Source organism: Sturnira hondurensis, unplaced genomic scaffold (genome assembly GCF_014824575.4).
Source record: "Sturnira hondurensis isolate 20B ecotype Veracruz unplaced genomic scaffold, ASM1482457v3 Scaffold0016462, whole genome shotgun sequence".
Classification (NCBI taxonomy): domain Eukaryota; kingdom Metazoa; phylum Chordata; class Mammalia; order Chiroptera; family Phyllostomidae; genus Sturnira; species Sturnira hondurensis.
In genome coordinates this window covers 9,171,380-9,198,999 of record NW_028089093.1, presented here as the reverse complement: position 1 = coordinate 9,198,999, position 27,620 = coordinate 9,171,380, and positions in this window count along the sequence as shown.

Sequence of the window (27,620 nt, the reverse complement as noted above, 5' to 3'; positions counted from 1 at the left end):
TCTCTCTTGCATTGAAGTTTCTCTCTTGCATTGAAGTTTCTCTCTCTATATATATCCTCTCTAAAATCAATGAACATATTTTAAAAATTCTTTGTTTTTTCTCATTTGCAAGTGTCTTCTAGTCAATGAACCTGATAGATTCAATGTAGAAGTACTCAGTGTTACATTTTGGGGTTATCCTTATATCACGTATCTAAACCAGGATAAAATGGATTACCTCTGGTCTAGATTGTGCTCGGTATGTGGGAAGGCAATCATTTTAAGGCCTGTTTCCTTATACAAAAAGATTGTCCCAATACTGAAAATGTTCTACTGTATTTCTTACAAGAAGTCCAGATTTTTATTCAGTATGATCTATAATGAATAAAATTGATTAAGAGGAGAATGTAGAAGTCCATCATCCCTGTTTGAATATTTTTCAATCAAAAGCTTATAGAAAATTTATTTAGCCAAAGAAAATTGTTCATCAATTTTTATTCACCTCAAACTAAACACAAAATTTTTCTTACTTTAGTTTTTGCACTGGTTTCTTGATATTTCTTTTTATAGCTTTAATTAAGGCTGTTTACCAAGTGTCTCCAGCTCTCCCCTAAGCACATAGAATTGTACTACTTTATCCCACAAATTAGGCAGTGGTCAAGTAGCTTTCTTTAGCCAATGACTTGTGGATGGAATCTGTGTTTTACTCTGGGAGGTAAAACAGGAATTAACTATTTAGTCAACCTCAAATGAAATTTTTTGTATGTAGGTAACTACTAAAAATGGTGTATATAACAATCACAGTAAGAAAGGGGATAAATAGGGTGATAGGACATAATCAACCTAGAATTCTATACCCAGAAAACGTATCATACAAATCTAAAGTTTAAATATAGGTATTTTCAGTTATACTGAAATCTGCCCCTCACCACCCAAATTGTCTTCTACTCACTCATTTTCAAAAAACACCTAGAGAATATATTCTGTCTAAAAAAACAGTGCAACGGGGAGGCAGGAAGAGCAATACATGTGATTTTATTCATTTACTGAGGTTGTTGTCACAAGATGCTACAGACTGGGTGGCTTGAACAACAGAAACCGATCTTCTCACAGCTCTGGAGGCTGAAAAGTCTGAGGTGCAGATAGAGCTGGTTTCCTCCGAGGCTTTTCTCATTGGCTTCAAGGTGGTCAGCCTCTTGCTACCTCTCCACATTGTTGTCTGTCTGTGCATGTGGCCCCTGCTCTGTGTCTGTTTGTCACAATCTCTTCTGATGACACCACCTGTCAGACTGACTTTGGGCACACTGTAACAACCTCATTTGAATATAATTACCTCTTTAAAGATCTTCTCTCCAAATACAGTCACACATTCTGTGGTACCAGATGTTAGGGCTTCAAGATATGAATTTTGGGGACCACAATTCAGTCCATAGCAGGGCTCCATGAAATAGAGGTATGGGAGTAGGAAAGCGTTATTCTCAAGGACGATGCTTTAGCGAAGGCCCCAGCTTGACAATACCACAGTGAGACAGTAACAGATTGAAACAGAAGGGCAGCAGGTTTCCACGGTGATATCCACAAGAAAAACAGTAAACTCATAGATCTACCTGAACTGTTTGAAAATATTGAGAGAATATTCACTCTTCTGGTGGATATCTGAGGATGAGTCAGTGATACATACACAAAAGACTAAGCAAATAAAAAAATCAGCGGTAATTAACTTCATGGAGAAAAGAGAGTTGTGCACAAAGGAAACACAAGCATAAGCACATTGCATAGGATATTGTGTGCCTATAGTATGTTCATACTTACAGTAAAGAAGAACACTGCTTATTTTTATAATAGAATTGTGTCATTATTAAGAAGATGGTCAGAGAAAATGTAAAGCAGGACAGTCCTTAGCTTCCATAATAGGAGGTGAATATATACTCCCTCGAACTGGGGAGGAAAATCAAGAAACGGTTGTAGAGCATCTCGTTGAGAATAAATATGGAGGCAAAAAGAAAAAAAGAGCTGTAGAATGAAGTTTGCTTCTGGGAGAGGAACCAGGAGGCAGGACACTGCTATTTATATAAACCCTTGTAAGCCTGACTTTTAAAATTAGAAATGTATAAATAACTGGTCTTCTAAAACTTTAATTAAAAGATTTAAAACTAAAATGTCTACTTGAGGCACCTATACTAGTAATTTCCAAGGCAAAATTCCAGTCCACATATCTGACTGGACATAACTATCTTACTGATTTTCTGATACCCCATCCCCTATTTCATAGGTAGTTTGAACTTAGCTCCTTTCCCTGCAGTGCCGCTTCTTCTTCTCTACTCCCCCCTGCCCATCGCCCCGCCCTTGTATCTTTCCGCACAGGCTATAGCACTATTCCTCAGCCCATCACCCAAGTCGGAAACCTAACGAAACATCCCCCTTCTCTGAGTTACTCCTAGCACATAATCCCTGAGTGCTATCGATGCCACCGCTTTACAATGTCTGGAAAGGGTTTTTCTTTCCTCCACCCCAGCTGATTCTCACTTAGCTCTGTTGGTGCAGAACTTAGTCATCTGTGGGTAAGTCAGGTCCTCTCTTGCCCTTACATCTAATCACATACTGGTTATTCTGCTTGGACTAATTATCCGTCCTTCACTTTTAATGATCAGCAAGAGCACTGTCTCTTCCAGAAAGTTCTCTGACATATTCAGCCATTTACTATTTTTAAAAAATATTTGTGCACATCCTAATGATTCACACACAGAATAGATATAATTTTGTTAAAGGAAGTAATCAAATACATGGATCAAATGCAGTGGAATTGATAAATTCCAAGATAATGGGTCTGATTCTTCCATCATCGAGTAGGTATCATTTCTAGAATACCAAGGCTAACATTTGAAATTGCATGATTCTTCACACAAGTTCTATGCTGCCCAGAAAAATTTTAAGCTATTTTAATGAGAAATCTCAATGTTCTGGCTATCATCTGCAAATTCAAACATTATGGATCTTTCATAAAATAGGAAGCTGCCTGTCAGTGTGGGTGTTTTCCTCTAACACATAGATATTATAAAAGGAAGGTCTTTCTACTTAAGGAGGTGTCTTCCGCTTGAGGTTAAACTCAAGGGAAGAACACTCTCTGCTCAAAAGGCACCTATCAGAGAGTCAGCTGTGCCTCTCTCCGTTTCCTTCTGCAGTTCGGGCCGCTGTCAGTTTGCCAGGAAAGATCCCCCGCCCCTTTGCTCTGCTAGGAAGTCAAGGAGATGCGTACTCATCTCAGACTGCCAGGGACAGGATGAACTTGGTGGCTGCCGTTATTTTTAGATAAAATTTAAGATGAAAAATTTCTCCTCACATTAGGATATAATTTTGACAGTTCAGGGGGTAAACACTCACAAGAGGTTGCTGAGTGGAAAAATCCTGGTAGAGCTAACTGGGAAGAATTTTAAATGAAACGATTGTTGTATAAGCTACATAATTACCTTCAGGTTTTCAGCACTGGGACGCTGCAGTAGCTAAACACTCCACTGGAGTGAATCTTTTTTTGTGTTTTCTCATACACATTCATAAGTAGAATGTGGCAAAACGCAGTTATGCTACTTTCCCCATTTCATACTTTGTGTACTTTCCCATTTTGTTTTACTGTGAATATGACTTGGAAGAAAAAAGAACTGCACTAAGAAACAGAATATATGTGTTTTGTCCCAGCTCATGTCTTACTTTATGACCTTGAAAACATTATCTCAGCAATTTGAAGTTTTATATTCTACAAAATGGGGGTAATAGGTCTTTCCAAACACAAAGTTTTAAAAAATGATTATATGGAAGGGCATTGTAACTAAAAGTGCTTTATAAATACAAAATATTACTTCTTGTATAATGTATGTATTATTTCAATTGGGAAATTGCAATATTCCAACATATAATGTAGTTACATTTGTAATTTATAATAGAATGTATTATTCTATGTATAATGCATTTATTATTTTACATGCAATTATATAATCTTTATATAATTATAATTATGTATAATTATATGTGATGTTTGCCATTAAAGTCTCCAAGTATATTTTAGTCATTATATAGATGTGTCGTTTACATGGTTTGTTCATGGTGTACGCTTAGTGAACATTTTGTCAAAGCGGGAACAGTTCTCTGCAGTAGGTTACAGCTTTGGTGTGAAAGAACCTGACACTCTGATTGGGAGTCAGGATGGGATTTGCTGCCAAGAAGAAATAGAATAGTTTTCATTATTACTTTTAGTTATTCATCTCTATTTTTCTTTAATATATTTGAATTACTCCTAAGTATCTAGCTTTGTGTTATGTGTCGAGAATAAAAAGGTGAATATCACACTCGACCTTTGCCATCTAGCCATACACTGTAATAGGGATACATAGAGATGAAACGCGCAACAAAAGGCTCTCTGTGTGCCGCAGACTGTTACGAAACCATAGAAGAGGCTGTAGTAACTTTGAAAGGCAGGCAGGACAAATCAAGAAATGTTACAGAGAGGCTAAAAGTCTAAAATGGAGAGAATGAGTAAGTGGAGAAGGTGGGATAAGGATTTTTTGTGGCACAGGCGCAGTAGCTTAAAGTGACATAATCAAGTTCAGGTACGAAGAACACGCTGGTGTCTAAAGACTAGGGCACATAGTCAGGGAGAATTGATTAGAGAACAAAGGGAGACAAATCATGAAGAGCTTTTTATCACATTAAAAAACTTAAACTTTATACTTCAGGTACGGGACTACCTTAAAGAGCTTTAAACAAACAAGCGGCCCACTCAGATTGTGTGTGTGTGTTTTCTGAAGGGGTGGAGAATAAGGTCATGTGAAGAGGCCAAAATTAGAGCACGAGAGATTACTGGGACATTGCAACATGTTAAAGCTGTGGAATAAAGTAATTTTTTATTGGGATAAAAACTCAGGAGTGGCCTGGGTAAATATTTCAGAAGCATAATGATGACATGTGAGGGGAAATCAAATTCCAAGGTAGATTTGGGATATGGACATTAGTGGTGGAAAAAGTGACATTTAGGATATGTTGAGTTTTACCTTTAAATCATTTAAAAGGAAGTTTTTACTAAAAAGTCATATGGGCAAACCTGACCTCTGTAGAGAACTCACAGGTGTAAGAGAGGAATAAATATTACAGTTACCATTTTACATAGCCCCTAGTCAAATTTTGGGTATTGATTAAAGAGCTTTAGAATACCACACAATAGAATGTTAAGAGCATAAATGAAGCAGAGTGTGTCTCTCACAGGGGTCATGAGGTCTAGTAGCGTACTGAAATAAATCTTTCATGACTTTAAAATGTTATTCTTTTCTGATATAGGGTTATAATCCTATTAATTCCCTAATTAGTCATATCTGCATAACGATATTATCTCAAAATATACAATAGAATATAAATTTAAATAAAGATCCCCAAATATAAATTGTACATCACCTTGTCTTTCAGGATTGTCATGGATCAGTGCGCAGCTGGCGTGTGATACGGAACGTCTGGGAGAATTTATTGCTTCCTCTTAGGCTCTTCAACACTAAAATGAGGACTTTTAGTGGAAGAGCACTGTGCAGTGATTAATAATTCCTTCATATTCCTACGGATTCAGGCAGCATGGGATTAGAATTCAGGCTGTACCACGTACTGGTGGCGAGCCTGTATCACTGACTTTAACCATTTTATCATCCTTGTGATTCCCTAAATATCACCAAAAGAGCTAGGCAAAGTAATATAAAGTAGGTGACACCTAGGTATCTAGATGTCTTTGTTAAAAATTTTCGTTAACAAGGACATTGACTTTCATTTATTATTTCCATCTTAACACAATTTACTTGTCATGTGGTATGGGCATACAATCACTTTTAAAAAAGGAGCAAAAAAGCACAGTCCTATCATTTTTGATCTGTTAAAAATTAAAACATTAAAATTCTAGCTCAAAGATGGGTTTGTAGTCTTGCTGTGGTCCTGCTTCACAAAGCAGGGCCTTCTGTGAGGCTGCCTAGGACTCCAGGCCATCGTTGAATGAATACTTCCTACGTGTGCCCACTAGTGGGTAATTAAAAACTTGAAGAATTCTGCATCCCACATTGACAAAAATGCTTGTCTTTTCTGTACAACTTATTGCTTTTATTTATTCTTTATACTTTGGGAAACATTTAAGTTTTTCCTTGTAAATATTATTTCTACTATATTGCTGTATAATGGGAAAAAGGTAAACTTCCTTTGATATTTCTAAAATGGTTCAGCAACTTTTTCTGTAAGGCTAGACAATAAATATTTTTAGTTTTGTGGTCAAGAGGCAATACTGAGGATTATTGTGTAGTTTTTTTAGAGAGAAAACAAATTCCCGCAATTTTGACAGTATTCAAAATATGATAATTGAGAGAGGGGGGAAGATGGTGACAGAGTAGCACAGAGGGAACCCAGCTCCTGTGCACCTGGTAGAAAATCCAGGCAGATCTACCGAGGAACAGCTTGATTAACCAACAATTCCCCAACATTTATGAAAATAAGAGACCAGAGAGTGTGACAGAGGAACTAGACAGCTGCAGGTCGGTGAGGACTTCAAAAGGTGAGTGAGGACAAAATCAGCTGCACCCACGGCATTCCTTGGTGGCAAGCTGTGCCCTTGGCGCGGTCAAGGCGGGCGACCTCTGGCGGTGCGTGAGTACAGATGAGAAGTTGCGGGCAATCTGGGCCGGCACCATCAGTGGGAAACAGAGGCCCCATCTGAATCCAGGGCCGGGGAGCCTGTGGTGGGGGAAACTCCAGAGGCCCGGCACCCTGTGGGCTGGCAACAGACTCTGTGGGAGCCATGGGCCCCGCTACAGGGTCCGTGGAAGAGAACTGACTCCCCCCTCCCCGTCTAGGCAGGCAGGTTAATACCGGCCAGAGATCTGTAGGCTTAAGTTAACGTAAAGGGTGGCAAGGGCAGAGGGCCCTATTCAACTGCGGACTCTGTGGTCACCAGCCCATCAGCCCAGGGATTTAAGAAGGACACTGTCGTTGCCGATCTTTTGGGATTGGGTTTAGCTGAGAGGCAGGCTTTGTGGAGAAGTCTCTACTGGAAAGTGAACTGAGGTGCTCTGTGACAGCAGCTTGCCTCATGGCCCAACCACCCAGCAGCCATCCAGGGGAGGGGTAGGAACACCTGGGTCCTGCCACAGGACTGAGAAGAACAGTGCCAGATACCACGGGACCCAGGCAGCCTCCCAGGGGTGTGGGCACCTACATCCCAATACAGTAGCCTGGCTCGTGTGCGCATGCCTGCATACCTGTCCTCAGAGAGGCCCCGCCGGCCGCAACCAGAAAAACCTGTTTGGACAGTTTGAAACTGACAAAGGAAGGGTTTTTTTTTTAATGTGTGTGTGTTGGGGGGGGGTCCCCACTTCCCTTTTTTTTCCTCTCTCAGCTTCTTTTTTAAGTAATCTTATATCTTTTAAACTGGTTTGTTGTTCTATCTTTCAATACTCTGTCCCTCATTTCTTTTTCTTTTTGTCCGGGTTTAGTCCTTCCATTCTTCCCAAATTTTCCACTTATTCCTCCTTTCTCCTGACTTTTGTGTGTGAGTGTGTGTGTGTGTGTGTGTGTGTTGGATTGTTTGTTTGTGTGTTGCTTAGTTTTCTTTTAGGTGTATTATTATTTTTTGCATTATTCTTACTTCTTTTTTTAATTTTAAGAATATCTTTGTATCCCTCCTCTTTCTGTACAGGTTTCTTAGTCCTGGCTGAGCATATGGTACTACCTGACAAGTTCCCAGTGCTCTTTCCTCCAAAGTGTATTGCTAATTTTCTATACTTCACTTGCTTTCCTTTGGCATACTACCCAAGCTCTATAACCCCCATTTAGACAGATCATAGAGTCTATCACATGAGTATTGCTCTAATATTATTGTAAATAAGAGCTGTTCTATACAACGGTAATACTTCATAACACATCTCTCGGACCTTAGACCACCTTACAGGTGCCTGAATTCTATTACTCTATTTACTCACACGCTACACCTAGTTACTAACCTGTACTCTCACCTTACCTCAAAATATGACCACTCACAACCACTCTGATTTCGAGATACAACTCACAAGCCTCCCCTTCCCAATAAGAAACTTAACTTATGTCCACCCTTTCCTAAAAGTGGCAAGCTGGGTCGAAGAGCACAGTTAACTCTATACATAGCCTAAAGATTGTCTATTTCTTCTCTACTGTGTCTGTAAATAACATAAAATAATCTTCTGCTATCATAAACCATTTTGTCTCCCCCTCCAACTGATCACACACGCACAATAAAGAAAGGAGTAGGTGGAAGCTGAGAACACCAAGATACCTGCAGGAGACTGCACCACTGAATTTCACAGGTATCCTACCACAGAAGTTCACACCATAAACCCAGGGAACCAGAACAGATCAATTTAAGAAGCTGAAACCAACAAGAAGAGTGTCACAAACAATGAGAAGACAAAGAAACAATCCCCAAATCAAAGAAAAGGAGAAAGCCTCAGAAAGAATGTTAGATGAAATAGAGGGAAGTCAACTATCAGATATGGAATTCAAAGCACTGGTTATCAGGAAATTCAAAGAGCTTACAACGAACTACCAGAAACTACAGGGGAGCTACAATGAACTCTCTGCAAACTATACCAACATGAAAAGGAAATATAAACCATCAATAAAGGCCAAGAGGAACTGAAGAATACAATTTCTGAACTGAGGAACACAGTAGAAGGTATGAAGGGTAGGATCAATGAGGTGGAAGATCGCATAAGTGACATTGAAGACAGGATAGAAAGAATCTCCCAGACAGACCAAATAATGGAAAAGAGACTCAGAAAAAAATGAGGAGAATTTAAGAGAAATGCAAGACAGTATCAAACGTAATAATATCCGAATAATAGGAATACCAGAAGGAGAGGAAGAAGAACAAGGGATAGAAAACCTACTTGAAACAGTAATAACAGAAAATTTCCCTAAGTTGAGGAGAGATAAAGTCACATGAATCCAGGAATCGCAGAGAGTCCCAATCAGGTGGAACCCAAAGAGGCCTACTGCAAGACACATCATCATTAAAATGGCAAACCTCCAAGACAAAGAGAAAATCCTAAAGGCAACAAGGGAGAAAAAGGAAGTAACATACAAGGGGGGTCCCAATAAGGTTGGCTACTGATTTATCAATGGAAACATTCCAAGCAAGAAGAGAATGGCAAGAAATATTTCAAGTAATGAGAAACAGAGGCCTACAACCAAGGCTACTGTACCCAGCAAGGCTCTCAATCAAGATAGAAGGCCAAATAAAGAGCTTCCAAGACAAAAGAAGTCTAAAAGAATACTATTCCACCAAACCAGCTCTACAAGAAATACTAAAAGGGCTGCTTTAAGGAAAGGAAAGAAAAGAGAGAGATGGAGAGGAACACAGATACATAAATGGCAATGAATAAGTACCTTTCAATAATAACCTTAAATGTAAATGGATTAAATGCACCAATTAAAAGACATAGAATAGCTGAATGGATAAGAAAGCATGACCCACACAAATGCTGCCTACAAGAGACCCACCTCAGGTCAAAAGACCATCACAGACTAAAAGTGAAAGGATGGAAACAAATTTTCCAAGCAAATGGACAAGAAAAAAAAGCCGGGGTAGCAATTCTCATATCAGACAAAATAGACTTCAAAAACAGGGCCATAAAGAGAGACCCAGAAGGTCACTTCATATTGCTCAAGGGAAGAATCCACCAAGAAGACATTAACATCGTAAATATATATGCACCCAACATAGGAGCACCCAAATATATAAAGAAAATCCTAGAGGACCTCAAAAATGATATTGACAGCAACACAATTATAGTAGGGGATTTTAACACCCCACTGTCAAAAATGGACAGATCTTCCAAACAAAATATCAACAAAGATATTGCAGCATTAAATGACACTCTAGATGAAATGGACCTCATTGATATATATAGAGCCCTTCACCCTAAAGAAGCTAAATACACATTCTTTTCAAATGCACATGGAACATTTTCCAAGATAGACCACATGATAGGACACAAAACGAGACTCAACAAATTTAGGAAAATAGAAATCATACCAAGCATTTTCTCTGATCACAAGGGACTGAAATTGGAAACTAACCCCACAGGAAAAAACCAAAAACACCCAAAATCATGGAGACTGAATGGTATGCTATTAAACAACGAATGGGTCAAGATAGAAATCAGGGAAGAAATAAAAAAGTTTCTGGAAACAAATGAAAATGAACTCACCACAACCCAAAACTTATGGGACACGGCCAAGGCAGTCCTGAGAGGGAAGTTCATAGCAATACAGGCTTACCTAAAGAAAATAGAAACATTTCAAACAAACAACCTAACCCGACGCCTCCAAGAACTTGAGGAACAACAACAGAGACAGCCCAGAGCAAGTACAAGGAAGGAAATAACCAAGATCAGAGCAGAATTAAATGACATAGAGACTAAAAGCACAATTCTAAAGATCAATGAATCCAGGAGTTGGTTTTTTGAAAAGATAAACAAAATAGATAAACCTTTAAGTAGGCTCATCAAGAAAAAAAGAGAGAGGACCCAAATAAACACAATCAGAAATGAAAGAGGAGAGATTACAACTGATACCACAGAAATAGAAGAGATTGTAAGGAATTACTATGCAGAGCTGTATGCCAAGAAATTTGAAAACCTAGATGAAATGGACAAATTTCTAGAAAAATATAATCTTCCAAAACTCACTGAAAAAGAAGCAGAAAACCTGAACAGGTCAATAACAGCAGCGGAAATTGAAGAAGTAATCAAAAAACTCCCATCGCACAAAAGCCCTGGACCAGATGGTTTCACAGGAGAATTCTACAAAGCTTTTAAGGAAGAACTAACCCCGATTCTTCACAGACTATTTCAAAAAATCCAAAAGGAGGGAAAACTCCCCAACTCTTTTTATGAAGCCAGCATCATCCTAATTCCAAAACCAGACAGAGACACAACAAAGAAAGAAAACTTCAGGCCAATATCGCTGATGAACATAGATGCTAAAATCCTCAATAAAATATTGGCAAATCGCATCCAACAATATGTCAAAAAGATCATACACCATGACCAAGTGGGATTCATCCCAGGGATGCAAGGATGGTTCAATATTCGTAAATCAGTAAATGTAATACACCACATAAACAAAAGCAAACACAAAAACCACATGATCATATCAATAGATGCGGAAAAAGCTTTTGATAAGGTACAACACCCATTTATGATAAAGGTACTCAGCAAAGTGGGAATAGAGGGAGCATTCCTCAATATAATAAAGGCCATATATGAAAAACCTACAGCCAACATCATACTCAATGGACAAAAACTAAAAGCTTTTCCACTAAGATCGGGAACAAGACAAGGTTGTCCACTTTCACCACTTCTATTCAATATAGTATTGGAAGTTCTAGCCACAGCAATCAGACAAGAAAAGGAAATAAAAGGCATCCAAATTGGAAAGGAGGAAACAAAACTGTCATTGTTTGCAGATGACATGATAGTGTACATGGAAAATCCTATAGACTCTACCAAAAAACTGCTCGAACTAATAAATGAATTTGGCAAAACAGCGGGTTACAAAGTCAATATCCAGAAATCAAAGGCATTTTTGTATACTAACAATGAAACAGCAGAAGCAGAAATCAAGAAAAAAATCCCATTCGATATAGCAAAAAGAAAAATAAAATATCTGGGAATAAACCTAACCAAGGAGGTTAAAGACTTGTATGCAGAAAATTACACAACACTGAAGACAGAAATCAAGGAAGACACAAACAAATGGAAACATATACCGTGTTCATGGATTGGAAGAATTAACATCATCAAAATGTCCATACTACCCAAAGCAATTTACAGATTTAATGCAATACCTATTAAAGTGCCGATGGCATATTTCACAGACATAGAACAAACACTTCAAAAATTTATATGGAACTACAAAAGACCACGAATAGCAGCTGCAATTTTGAGAAAGAAGAGCAAAGTAGGAGGGATTACAATACCTGATATCAAACTGTACTACAAGGCCACTGTAATCAAAACAGCCTGGTACTGGCATAAAAACAGGCACATAGACCAATGGAATAGAACAGAGAGCCCAGAAATAAACCCAAACCTCTACAGTCAATTAATATTCGACAAAGGGGGCAGTAACATAAAATGGAGTAAAGATAGCCTCTTCAACAAATGGTGTTGGGAAAACTGGACAGCCACATGCAAAAAAATGAAACTCGAGCACCAACTTACACCATACACCAAAATAAATTCAAGGTGGATAAAAGACTTAAATATAAGCCGGGAAACCATTAAAGTCCTAGAGGAGAGCATTGGCAGGAAAATCTCAGACATTCCACGCAGCAATATTTTTACTGATACGTCCCCTAGAGCAAGGGATATAAAGGAAAGAATACACAAATGGGATCTCATCAAAATTAAAAGCTTCTGCATGGCTAAGGAAAACAGTATCAAGATACAAAGAGAAGCAACTGTTTGGGAAAACATATTTGCCAATGATACCTCAGACAAAGGTTTAATCTCCAAAATATACAAAGAACTCACTCGACTCCACTCAAAGAAGACAAGCAACCCGATTAAAAAATGGGCAGAGGACTTGAACAGACATTTCTCCAAGGAGGACATACAGAGGATCCAGAGACACATGAAAAGATGCTCGATATCGCTAGCTATCAGAGAGATGCAAATTAAAACCACAATGAGATACCACTTAACACCAGTCAGAATGGCTATCATAAACAAAGAAACAAACAACAAGTGCTGGAGAGGTTGTGGGGAAAAGGGGACCCTAGTTCACTGTTGGTGGGATTGCAGACTGGTACAACCACTATGGAAAGCAGTATGGAATTTTCTAAGAAAACTAAAAATGGACGTGCCTTTTGACCCAGCAATTCCACTGCTAGGAGTATATCCTAAGAACCCTGAAACACCAATCCAAAAGAACCTATGCACCCCGATGTTCATAGCAGCACAATTTACAATAGCCAAGAGTTGGAAGCAACCTAAATGCCCATCGGTCGATGACTGGATCAAAAAACTATGGTACATTTACACAATGGAATTCTATGCTGCAGAAAGGAAGAAGGAGCTCCTACCCTTTGCAACATCATGGATGGAGCTGGAAAGCATTATGCTGAGCGAAATAAGCCAGGCAGTGAAAGACAAATACCATATGATATCACCTTTAACAGGAATGTAAACAACAAAACAAACAAGCAAGCAAAATGTAACCAAAGACACTGAAATACAGAACGTGCTGACAGGGTTCAGAGGGGAGAGGGGAGAGAATCACAGGGGAAAAGGGGAAGGACTCACATGAACAAGTATAAAGGACACATGGACAATAACTAAGGTGGGGGCCGGAAATGGGAGGGAGGTGGGGAGCCCTGGGGCGTGGGGGGCAGGGCTGGGAATACAAGACAGAAAACTGTACTTGAACAAGAATTAAATTTAAAAAACCACAAAATATGATAATTGAGTATAATATTTTAATAATATTAGTTTACTGAGAGTAAAATTGTTTTGAGGCGGTAACATTTTGTTTAATTGGCATTCAGAATCATTGTTCTTCTGTTATCAAATCAATTTGAAAATGTTTGTGTATAAAAAACATCTTGGGTTGAAGACCATAAAAAATTAGATGGTAGGTCATATATGGCCTGTGAGCTATATTTTATCAGCACCTGAGTTACAGGATGCTGTAACAAAATTTGAATATTTAAAAAATGTTGGAGAAAATTTCATTGTGTTTACTTGATTTCATGAACAGCGATAGAAATGAAACTGATACTATGAGCTATAAATGTCTCTAAAAATTATAATCCATATGTTGTGCCTTTTTACAAACTTCCTGCTTGACTATCTCCATCAGAAGTCAGAGACTGACTGTTAGCAAATGGGAGAGAATTCATATGCAGATGAATGGCCGAGTATTCACCCTGCATGGTTTTCATCCTAGAGTGAAGTGATGCTTACTTCTTTTCAGAAATTACAAGCATAGTTGTGTTGTTTTATAGAGACAGAAAACTATGTAAACATTTTACCAAATATTTCAAATAAATAAGAAAGTGACTATAGAAAGGCTTCCCCCACAGTGCAAGGCTGGACCACTCCCAGTCACCCATCAGTGCAGTGAGCTTTGAGGAGCCAGGACCCACAACTCTCTGATTGGCATAGCTGGGAAAATGACCACTCTGCAGATTTAGCTCTAGCCTCAGAGATGAAAATTGTGTCTTTTGTTCTCAGTAGTTTAAAGACTGTGACTAATCCAAACACTGAGGAGATTCAGAGTTAAGCTTTTCTTGTGTTTTTGTTCTTGTGCTCATACTACCAACTGGGCTACATAATCACAGACGTTTTACCTTTGCCCTTGAGACTTAGTCTCAATGTTTTGCCCTCTGTATCTGTGTCAGATCTCAGTAAACTGGCTAGTTCCTATTTTCTCTGATGGCAGAGTGCTTTCTTGAGGATGTGAGCTGACTATCAGACCTGCCCTTGAAATCAAGGCACTGCTGCCTACTGTAGGCATGTGGACACTGAAGGTTGGTGTTTCCCCTGGTCTCTGGAGGCTGGTCAGCATAAGAATCTGGACTGCAGACAAGGCCTTGCTGGTGCTCAGAAATGATGTTTCCCAAATACCTGCCTATTGTATGAGGTTAGTAAATGATTAAATTTTCTCTATCAAAAATGTTGCTATAGAAATACTGAGAAAACTATAATGAAAAAACACTACTTAATATATTTTTGGTTTTTGTTAAGTTCTTCCAATTTTGAAGGTAAAATGCCCTTTTATTTGTGGATATAATGCGGGCATTATGTGTTCATTATTTCTTTAAGCCTTTAGTTAAAAGGCAAGTTGATGTTCATATACTTGCCTAAGGTTTTGAATTTTAACAGATCATAAAATCCCAAAGTTGGGGATGCGGATAGTTCTGGCAATTGCAGATACCCCTCTGTAGTTCTCCCATACACTAATGGCCTGTCGACTATCATTTGTTGCCAATTATCCTGCTAATTGGCAAGATTTCACTTTGCCCTGTGGCCTGAAGAATGGTCTGTCTTCAAGCATGGATGTTTAGTGAGGAGTTGATTCTTGTATTTTACCAATCTAGACACCGACAACTGCAGGGCTCAAGTGACTTGCCTCAAGTGACAGGGCTATATGGTCAATCAACACCCAAGTGGGGACTAAAACGCTAGCACTTCAGCAAGTGACTACAAATCAGAGTGACCGCTTCTATTTATCACTTCCAATTCTGTTGTAAAAATAGGCTTGATGAAAGACAGTGACTTAATCCGTACAGAAACAACTTGCCCTACCCATCAAGCAAGATATTGCCTTTCCTTTAAAACAACTCAACCTCCTTATAGAGACTTTCAAAATTTATCTGAACCTCTGTTTGTGCTCTGCTTCCTGTAAACTCCTGGTTGCCCTCATTTAGTTAATTTTAGGGTTTCACTTACATACTATTAACATACTATGTATGTTAACATGCATTTATATGCATTTTTGAATTGTACTTATTTGGCATTATAATTGATTATTAGTATGATGATAAGTGCAATATTTACACTTACAAAGAGGTTTTATTGTTTTATAGGCAACTGAAAACAATTTTAACTGAACAAATGGGATCTCATCAAAATTAAAAGCTTCTGCATGGCTAAGGAAAACAGTATCAAGATAAAAAGAGAAGCAACTGTTTGGGAAAACATACTTGCCAATGATACCTCAGACAAAGGTTTAATCTCCAAAATATACAAAGAACTCACTCGACTCCACTCAAAGAAGACAAGCAACCTGATTAAAAAATGGGCAGAGGACTTGAACAGACATTTCTGCAAGGAAGACATACAGAGGATCCAGAGACACATGAAAAGATGCTTGATATCGCTAGCTATCAGAGAGATGCAAATTAAAACCACAATGAGATGCCACTTTACACCAGTCAGAATGGCTATCATAAACAAAGAAACAAACGAGTGCTGGAGAGGTTGTGGCGAAAGGGGACCCTAGTTCACTGTTGGTGGGATTGCAGACTGGTACAACCACTATGGAAAACAATATGGAATTTTCTAAGAAAACTAAAAATGGACGTGCCTTTTGACCCAGCAATTCCATTGTTAGGAGCATATCCTAAGAATCCTGAAGCACCAATCCAAAAGAACCTATGCACCCCAATGTTCATAGCAGCACAATTCACGATAGCCAAGAGTTGGAAGCAACCTAGATACCCATCAGTTAATGACTGGATCAAAAAACTATGGTACATTTACACAATGGAATTCTATACCGCAGAAAGGAAGAAGGAACTCCTACCCTTTGCAACATCATGGATGGAACTGGAAAGCATTATGCTGAGTGAAATAAGCCAGGCGGTGAAAGACAAATATCATATGATCTCACCGTTAACAGGATTCTAAACAAACCAAACATGCAAGCAAAATACGACCAATGACACTCAAATATGGAACAGGTTGACAGGGTCCAGAGGGGAGAGGGGAGAGAATTATAGGGGAAAAGGGAATGGACTCACATGAACAAGTATAAAGGACACATGGACAATAACTAAGGGTGGGGGGTGGAAAGGGGAGGGAGGCGGGGAGCATGGGGCGGGGAGCAAGCAGGGTTGGGAATATAAGACAGAAACCTGTACGTGAAAAAGAATTAAATAAAAATTATATTAAAAAAAATTTTAACTGGCTATATTTTATAACAATCTTTTTGCTACATTTTCCCCCTTATGCAAATGAATTATATAACAAGCATCATCTTAGATGTATATTATGGAACTGGGTCACTATCAAGAACTGAAAATACCACAGAGATGGAAATAAACCTTAGAGTAAAAATGTTATAGGATGTACCAACACTTCCAATTTTCCAAGTACCTCAGCTTAGTCACGATCAGCTCTGTAACGAAAGAATGAAGGACAACGGCAAGAGTGTTGTTTGCCTGCATGGAGAGGGTTCCTTATCTCCAGTGTTATTTGACATGAAAACAGATGTACTTCTGTCACTGCCCTGACCCCTCTAATGAGGTGGACAACCAGGCTGATACATTCATTGATCAGAGCAAAACCCATTCCACCGGAAATAAACAACAGATGCACATCAGTGAGAAAAGGATTTAACAACTGTCCCAAGTATATAGGCTATTAATTGGGAAGCTACAACATGCAACTAGCTGTTGGGCAGTGCTACCTCTTGCTCTAGGTAAAATGATTTCTTGTATTACTCAGGAGGAAATATTTCATAAATGTGGGTAATTGTGTAATTAAGTTACAAACCAAATACGCCTGTATATCAAACTTGCAAATCAAAAAACTTGGTCTGCTTTCTAAGTGTGCTGAAAATTGACAGCATTGATCATTTTCCAATTAACTTGCCTTACTTTTCTTTTTAGAGGTGAAAAAGAAGTATTTGTGAATATTAGTGGGTGCTTATTGAATAAGTGATTCAGATGCTCTTTCCTGTTGTTAATACTTAACAATATTTACATAATATAACCTTACACATGTTACATTAATAAAATGTTATAGTAAAACTTGGATGCAGTGAGGTACAAACAAAGCATTTTGAGCAAATGTTTTAAACAAATTTAAATTTGTTTAAATTAGCTAGGAGCAATTTTATAACCTTGCCAATTCTAATTTTTTTTTCAAATTCTTGCATAGGTTCCATTTTTTATGGATCCTAAAGACTTAAAAAAAAGTTTAATGGTCAACTAAAATATATTTACTGCAAGCTATATGTATGATTAGGTAAGGACCAGGAATCATTCAGTAACTTTAAAAAAATTATTTTTATTATATTTTTTTCATCACCATTTCTCCCCCTCATACTCTTTCTCCCCGCAAACAACACTGTTGTTAATTTCAATGCATCCCTTTTACTTTTTCGCTGGATTTCTCCACCCCCAAACGCACCCTCCATAGCTGTCATATGAAGTTATCATAGGTGTTTCTGTACCATATTAAATTGTCATTATTACTGCTACTAAGGTCACTGGGTATTTTTGAGTCAGGAGAAAAGGTCTGCCATTTAAAAGCATAAGTTGAAATAAGTGAATATATACTTCTCATCCAAATATGAACCAAGTATAAATTAATTAAGTTCTAATATTTTTAAAGGAAAAGGTGTCATGAAAAGGTTCAAGCAATATCTCTCTTTGAGGAGCTGTTAAGATTGCCAAGAGCACCTCACTACTAGTGTTATATTTTCTAGCAATATTATTTCATGACCAACACATACAGCTGCCTGGAAGAGTAAATGCTTTTACATTTTGAACAGAAGTAGGATTCCTTTAGTGTCTGTAAAAAAATTAATGAAGACAAATGTAACTATTTTTCTTCTATTTTTAACTGAGCTAAGCTGGCAAATACAACAAATAAAAAAATAAAATCAAGCAAACCGAAGTAATTACCTGTTTGCCTTAGCAACCTTTTATCCTTTGAGAGTCAAATGTAAAAGACACCAACATTAACATTAAAATGGAAAGTGTAATGGCTTAGCCATTATTTATTCGTCCGATTATTTAGAAAAGTACACGCTCTTTCACAGAAGCACGGCACACAAATAAAATTTAGTCAGAAAGAATGTCTACTACATTGTCTACTACGTTGAAATTATATTTAAACAATTGATAGAAATCATAGACGTAATATGTAAGATATTCATTTTTTATTTAGTACTTATTATTTTAAAGTAATATTTCCTTTATTTATATAATGCGCATGTTCAATGTAAGAAACATCAGATTGGGAAATACTTTGAATTCTATTATCCAGAGAGAAACATGATTTATATTTTTGGTGTATATCATTCTATCATTTTTATACAAATATTCACCTACAAAGTTAAAAGTACAAATGTTTGTTTTAAAAAGTTATGACAATGCATTTTGTATATGTGTACATTCATGCACCAGACTTGCAAAGTTTTCCCATGAATTTAAGGACCGTCCAAAGGTCATTGCTTTCCAGGGGTTTGAGAGATTGGGGTGAACGTGTGGAGCACAGAGGATTCGTATGGCAGTGAAAATACTCTGCATGATACTATACTAATCGGTGTATTTATCCAAAGCCATAGAATGTACAGTTTTGAGAGTGAATGCTGAAGTACACTATGACTTTGGGTTATTATGACGTGTTGATGTAGGCTCATCTGTTGTAACAAGTGTCTCACTCCAGTGGCGGACGTGGGCAATGAGAAAGCCTATGATGCGTGGGGCCGGGAACGCAGGGGAAATCCCTGTACCTTTCTTTCTTTCTCACTGTAAAAGTTAAGCTGTTGTAAAAAAGTAAAGTCTCAACTGAAAATATAGTAGACTTCTGTAAGAAACCTAATTTACAAAAGAATAAAATTGAATAGAATATGAGCATGGGAAATTTATCTGAAAGTATCCACGATGGAGTTCCTTAATGGAGTTCCTTAATTAGCTTAACACAGTGTTGAAGACTCAAAATCAACTTTTTGGTAGAGTGTTTGAGAACTGAATAAAATAAAAATATAAAATATAAAAATATAAAATATATAAAAATTTAGTGATATATAAAGATAAATGTTTACTGACATATGTTAACACAAAAAATGTATTTACAACAAAGAGTTTACTCATTAATCACAAATATATCTAGAACAGAGGACGAGAAGTCTTCACATTTTACAACCTCACTGAGAACAACTCATTGTATCCAAGAGCATTCCCAGGTCACAGGAGGAGAGGCCGCCCTCGGGGCAGACTGCTGACGTCAGCGGGGTGGATGACAACATGCACAGGCATCTGGGGTTGAACTGTTTCACTTGTAAGGAGGGGCTTTCTTTGGAAGTTGTTCCAAAACAGAGTATTTTTTTTCAATATAAATATAAATAAATAAATAATGATTCTAAATTGATGTTTTATAGAGAATATAATTTTCTCTATTATCTTTTGGATTGTTATATTCTAAGGAAGACCCTGAACAAAACCAGTTTTATCACAGGAAATAGAAATGTTACTTAGCTCACTTTTTGCTTATCAAAAGGATTTATTTTAGAAAGGTAATAGTTTTAAGGATAAGGATATTGTTTCAGCAGAAGCTCTTTGTTAGCAAGAAATGTGGTTTTCATTATATTGCATAAATAGAGCCCAATTTTTTAAATTTTTTGTTTTGAAATGTATGACTTGACAGACATTACTGAATTTCTATAGTGATTTAATTTATGTTCTGATAAATGAATTAGAAATATTATACCCCTCATAGTAAATAATTTTTAAACTACTAGTTTCAGAATATTATAAACTCCCTTCTCCAATTATAAATCATGTTCACATTGAAAAATACTGTCATCAAGGAAAATGTATGGATTTAGTATCCTGTAATTAATAAAATAATTGATACTTATGAAAGAATGCACTAATGTAGTAGAGATTGGACATAGAACAAGCTTGACATTGAAAGTTTATTTTAGATGACTACCCTGAAGATGTTATCTGGATTTTACCTGTATAGTTTCAGTTTAATAAGGGCTCTAGATAGCTCTTAATTGCATCACCAAATGATATTGAAAAAAGTGGCTCTCATCAATAACAGCCTGGCTTTAGCGACTAAGGACTTCATTCATTAAGAGAGTCTTGAAAACACAATATGTATTGATGCCCAACTGCTCTGTTATTCATCTCACAGAATGTTCATGTCCATGGTGAGGGTGAATGTATGTACAGACAGTCTTCATGTTGTTGATATGTAAGTAAGCATCAGTATTCATGTATATAAATGTTTTTTTTCTAGGTGATATTTCTTTTGTTGATCACTATTATTATTTTCCCATTAGAAATTACCACATCTTAAATCCTTAGTTATAGACCCAGTAAAGTTGAATCTTGAGTGTTACATCTGTTAATGCCAAGGATTTTTTTTTTTTTCAACTTTGGATGGTAAAATCAACAGGTACTTTCAATTCAAGAGTAGACTAGGGAAATTATTTACCTTGCTTTTCTAGAAACCATATTTATTTATTTTTTTAATTTTTATTTTTATTTAATTCTTGTTCAAGTAAAGTGTTCTGTCTTATATTCCCAGCCCTGCCCCCCCAGTGCTCCCCACCTCCCTCCCATCTCCGCCCCCCATCTTAGTTATTGTCCGTGTGTCCTTTATACTTGTTCATGTGAGTCCATCCCCTTTTCCCCTATGATTCTCTCCCCTCTAGAAACCATATTTAAATGAAAGTAGAAAAATACCAAAATTAATACACTAATAAAAGACAGGAAATTGTGGAAGTCTTCAACCATAGAAACCTTTTTTTACATTGCTGGAAAACAGAGAGAGAGAGAGAGAGAGAGAGAGAGAGAGAGAGAAGGGAGGGAGGGAAGGAGGGAAGGAGGGAGGAAAGGGAATGGAAGGGGTGGGGCTTAAAAACAATGAGAAAAATATTTTAGGAAAAACATTCATTTAATAAACTCCAGGGATCTCTCAGTATACCCTCACATTCACTCTGTATGGATTACAGTGGGTTGACGGTAAGCAAGTCAAGAAAACAGGGAGTGAGAATGTTCAGCCACAGGTTGTCAGCTGCGAATTCCATCCCACTATTACAAATTCCATCCCACGCTGCCCATCCCTAGGTTCATCTGCTATGACTGGAGATTGGCATTTTAAAAACTGTGAAATTAGAAGTATTCTCTCCTGGCAATTATAAATTATTATTATTATTATTATTATTATTAAAAATATTATTATTACATTTATTATTTTTAAATACCTTTCCAAATTCTGTCTCAACTTGTGAGCTTCTTCCAACCCAAATTCCCTCAGAATAACCACTTGCCAACTGTTACTTTGCTTCATAAGGGCAAGGCAGGTGATATTCTGCATCCCAAAAGGCCTCCTGTTCATTTATTCCCATTTGACAGAATATATGAAGAGGTGGATTTTTATGNGAAAGCAGAGAGAGAGAGAGGAGGGAGGAAGGGAGGGAGGGAAGGAGGGAGGAAAGGGAATGGAAGGGGTGGGGCTTAAAAACAATGAGAAAAATATTTTAGGAAAAACATTCACTTAATAAACTCCAGGGATCACTCAGTATACCCTCACACTCACTCTGTATGGATTGCAGTGGATTAACGGTAAGCAAGTCAAGAAAACAGGGAGTGAAAATGTTCAGCCACAGGTTGTCAGCTGCGGTTTATTGTCACCATTACAAATTCCATCCCACGCTGCCCATCCCTAGGTTCATCTGCTATGACTGGAGATTGGCATTTTAAAAACTGTGAGATTAGAAGTATTCTCTCCTGGCAATTATAAATTAATATTATTATTAAAATATATTATTATTACATTTATTATTTTTAAATACCTTTCCAAATTCTGTCTCAACTTGTGAGCTTCTTCCAACCCAAATTCCCTCAGAATAACCACTTGCCAACTGTTACTTTGCTTCATAAGGGCAAGGCAGGTGATATTCTGCATCTCAAAAGGCCTCCTGTTCATTTATTCCCATTTGACAGAATATATGAAGAGGTGGATTTTTATGGACTGTCTTTGTCAAAATTTTCTTTAATTGTTGTGAAACCCTAAGACGAATCATATGTTAATGAATTTTTTTCTCTTTGGGGAAAAAAGAATAAAAATAACATAAGTATAATTTATTGTTTTCAAATAAGTCTGACATGTGATTATCTGTTCAGAGTTCCTATAAGAAATCTTTGTCTCAAATTTTTACCAGAAAATTTTTTGTTCAAAGAAAAAAATTAAGAGATTGCTCCTTACAGGATTCTTCTCAAATGATAAAGAAATATGGTTACATATCATAAGTTTAAGTCATTTCTGATCTAGAGAGGTGAGATAGAGCTTATAATATTTCTCCTTTTTTTCAAATAGAATTTGGATCTGAGTAAAATTTTTTGTGTCCCACCAACCTCAAACATTTTTGGAGATAAAAGTCCAAATTTTCTCTGACATACTGTAAAGAAAACTCATGAGCAGAGTGCTAAATCTAATTTTGAAATATATGAATTATGTCCAGTGCTATTTAAAATAGAATTTTAACTAAAATACATGTTCAAATATTTTACTGACCTATATGATTCTTGGCTCTGGATGTCATATGAATGATACACAACATGAACCCCCATAAAGAGAGAAAACACCCCAATGAAGTAAGCCAAGGAAACATGATCCAAACTAGATAAAACCATGTGCAGGGCAGGATTTTTCAAATCTTTCTTGTTGTGCTGAAGCCTCCAGCTCCTAGGCAATAACACATGTTTTCCTTGTCCTGGATACCCAAGGGTACATCTCCCCTCTTGGAAATAATATCTAGAGTTACAGTTAGGTGCCAATAATGTGAAGGGTGGATCCAACTGGCATAGTCTCAGTGATCAAAATGTGTTTGTCTTACTTTAATACATTGCTCCATTATTAACTTGTAATAAATAATGCATTTACTTTCTACACATGAATGAGATGCTTTTGTAGACCTAGATGTTTTAGGAAGACCAAAGAAAGTGGTTTCTAATCCATGTGGAATAACCCACTGGTGAATTTCTCTCAGGATAAAACACAAGTTATATAGAATATAACCTTTACATATTTTGATGTTTCAAACTAGACCAAAAAAATAATCTGGACTGCAAGGCTCAATTAGAAATATGGGATGGTGTTATGCTGACAATTGGTGGTTCTTGACCTACATCTTCTTGCACTAGAACTGAGTATGTTCTTTTTTAAAATATACTTTATTTATTATACCATTACAGTTGTCCCATCCCCCCCTTCACTCCCCTCCACCCTGCACACCCCCCCCACCATTCCCCCCTTTAGTTGATGACCATGTGTCTCAAGTTCTTTAGAATCTATATTTCCCATATTATACTTGCCCTCCCCCCTATCTATTTTCTACCTACCATCTATGCTACTTATTCTCTGTACCTTCTCCCCCTTCTCCTCCTCCCACTCCCCTGTTGCTAACCCTCCGTGCATTCTTCATTTCCATGATTCTGCTCCTGATCTAGCTGTCCTCTTGGTTGGCTTTTGTTTTAGGTGTGGCTGTTAATAACTTTGAGTTTGCTGTCCTTTCACTGTTAATATTTTTCATCTTCTTTTTCTTAGATAAGTCCCTTTAGCATTTCATATAATAAGGGCTTGGTGATGATGAACTCCTTGAATTTGATCTTATCTGAGAAGCACTTTATCTGCCCTTTCATTGTAAATGAAAGCTTTGCTGGATAAAGCAATCTTGGATGTAGGTCTTTGGATTTCATGATTTGGAATACTTCCTTCCAGCCCCTTCTTGCCTGTAAGGTCTCTTTTGAGAAATCCGCTGACAGTCTGATGGGAACTCCTTTGTAGGTGACTGTCCCCTTATCCCTTGATGCTTCTAGGATTCTCTCCTTCATTTTAATCTTGGCTAATGTAATGATGATGTGCCTTGGTGTGTTCCTCCTTGGGTCTACCTTCTTTGGGACTCTGAGCTTCCTGGATTTCCTGGAAGTCTATTTCCTTTGCCAGATTGGGGAAGTTCTCTTTTATTATTTGGTCAAATAAGTTTTCCACTTGTTACTCTTCCTCTTTCCCTTCTGGTACCCCTATAATTCGGATGTTGGAATGTTTAAAGATGTCCTGAAGGTTCCTAAGCCTCTCCTCGTTTTTTTGAATTCTTGTTTCTTCATATTTTTCTGTTTGGTTGTCCCTTTCTTCCTCCTGGTCCACTGCCTTGATTTGAGTCCCAGTTTCCTTTCCATCACTATTGGTTTCCTGTGCATTTCCCTTCATTTCAATCAGTTTAGCCTTCATATGTTCCTCTAATTTGTGACTAAAATCAACCAGTTCTGTGAGCATCCTGATCACCAGTATTTTGAACTGTGCATCTGAAAGGCTGGCTATTTCTTTGTCACTTACAATTATAGGCTCTGGGACTTTGAGCTGTTCTTGAGTCATAATGTTTGGTCTGTTTGCACCTGTTATGTTTGAGGGGCAGAGCCTTAGGTGTTCACCAAGCCGGGGCAACCCAGTCGCTGGGTTATGAGGGCAGGGTCAGAGAGGGAAAGAAATGGCACTTTGCCCAGCTCTGCTCTCTCTCAGATCTGTCCCCTCTGTGGCTTCCCACAAGCAAATTGGACCCTTCTGGTGCTGGTTCCCGGGTGTGTGGGCCTGTGTACTCTCTGGGACCCTGTGAGTCTCTCCAATGAACTCTCTGTGGGCCTGGGAGCCTCTCCTGGTCCCTCGACCCCGAGAAATTCTTTTTAGTTGGTGCTTTCAGGCCCTAATTCCTGTTGCTGAGGCCCTAGCCTTCAGGGCCTGTCTCACTGTTTCCTCCTTAGCTTGGTTCATCTGCGTGAGAATGTGTGACACAGTCAGCCAGCCACCCTGCTCCCTCACTGGGTCCACCCATGGCCACCCCAAGCCTGGGATCCGCCAACTGCCTTGCCTCCCCACTGACTCTGTCCCTCTTACCAGTCTGGCTGAGTGGATCATTGTTGTTGGACTTCCGTACAGTTCAGTTTTCACTGTTTTGGCTGCGTCTTTGTTTCTCAAACTTAGCTGTCTTTAAATTTAGTTGTGGGAGGGGGCACAGTGTTTCCACTTACGCCTCCATCTTGGCCGGAAGTCTCTGTGAACAGAACTGAGTATGTTCTATGATGAATGTATGAGTGGAACTACAGACCTCTTATTGCAATGCATGTGATTGTCATACAACAAGTGCGGCACGGTGCTAAGTACCCTAAGGACTACAAAAAAGAGAGAGAAACTGATAACACATGTTGAATACACTGTAAGGCAACACCTCAGTCCACAGAAGAGCTCTGTGATCACATGAGCTGGGTTTGAATCCTGACCAAACCACTACCAACTGGACAAAACTGAAGAAAGGTCTAAGGTTTTAAGTGTTGTTTTACCAAGTTTCTGAAAAGAATTGAAGACATAAACAAAGCAGAGACAGACTCATTGATACAGAGAACAGACTGATGGTTTGGGGGTGAGGGTGCTATATGAAAAAGGTGAAGGGATTAAGAACAGATTGGTAGTTACACAATAGTCATGGGGATGTAAAGTACAACATAGGAAATACAGTCAATAATATTGTCATAACTGTGTATGAGGCCAGGTGGGTATTAGAAATACTGGGGGGAACACGTTGTAAAGTACATGACTCTCTAACCACTGTGCTGTACACCTGAAACTAATATAAAATAATATCGATTATAAACTGCAATTGAAAAAAGATTTTTTTAAGTGAGAAAAGAACTTGCTTGCCAGGAACGGGTGATGCAGGGTGAAGCACCCACTCAGGTCAGGGCTCCACATCCCCCCTCAGAAACTTTCACTTGGGGCTTATGACACTAGTGGCCAGGGCAGCCAAGGAGAAAGTGCCCTGGCTCCAGGTCTCACAGAGAGGCTGAGGAGGTCCCCAGCAGAGGTGGGTCACATCCAGGCATGAGCCATGCAGCACCAGCACTCGGCTTCGGGCAGACTCTGCCCTCTTGGACCCAGGGAAGGTGCCAGTGTAGCTGCAGAGCTGGTGCCCAGGTGGTGTGAGCTCTGACAGTGGGGCCTCGGGGGTCCTGAACAGTTCCCATATGGTGGCCCATCTGGTGTCAAACACCTGCAACCCACTGCAGAGCCATAGGTACTAGGAATCTTAGAAGGGGTTAGGCAGCTGTTGAGACCTCACACTTTGCCCTTCACATGCTTTGCCATTCCTTCTGCACAAGGGTTGGGAATTGCAGCACCCCACACCCCCTTCCCCCAGTGCCCCCTTGCACATACCCCAGCCCCACCTCCCACTTTCTCTATGACATCACAACCTTCTGGCAGAAGTTAGTTCAGTGTGTTCTAGAACTTGGAGCTAAGGAGAAACTCTGCTAGTTTCTACTGTATTCTCAGGATAGTTTGGCACTCAACTGCTTCTAAGTGAGTGATTTGCTATCTAAGTTTCTTCTGTATTCCCGCCAATGCTGTTCCTCGCCTGGCTACTGTCACCCAGTGCTTCTTCCTGTCTTCTGTGATGATGCCCCACCTGGCTGAGGCTGCCCTGCTGCTCCCACACCTGCTGTCAGCCCTGTCTGTCACCCAGTGGCTTTTCCTACCCACAGTGATGAGGACCCACCTGGCTGGAATCACATCACTGTGCCAGGCACCTGCCCTGAGCCCTGGTCACAGGCTGTGCAACTAGGATCGTGTTCCTTTACCATCTGGCTTTGACATGGAGCCAAGGAGGCAGTATCTTTACCCACAGACTACAGCTCTGCCCTGGCTACCCTCCCCTTGGTGAACTGGAAGGACCTATAAGTGCAGTCCTGTGCCTGTGGACATCAGTCCTCAGTACCCACAAGCCAACATGAATGGAGATGCCCAGATGTCTCCTACATGCTCCTCTCCAAAAGGTCAGAGGGTCACAAGCTCATACTGCCCTGCAGGAGGTGTCCTGCCTCCTCTGAAGCCTGAATCAGAAGCAGCAGTGCCCTCTGACCCAACCCCTTCCCTGTAGTGTGAAGACCATCGCCCAGCTGTCCAGGTTCACCACCTTCGTATGAGGAGATGCTCTGCCAACCAAGCAGCCTCCTCCAGTGGAAAGCCCCACAAATAGAAAATGTTCATGTCACTTTTGCCACCACTACCACC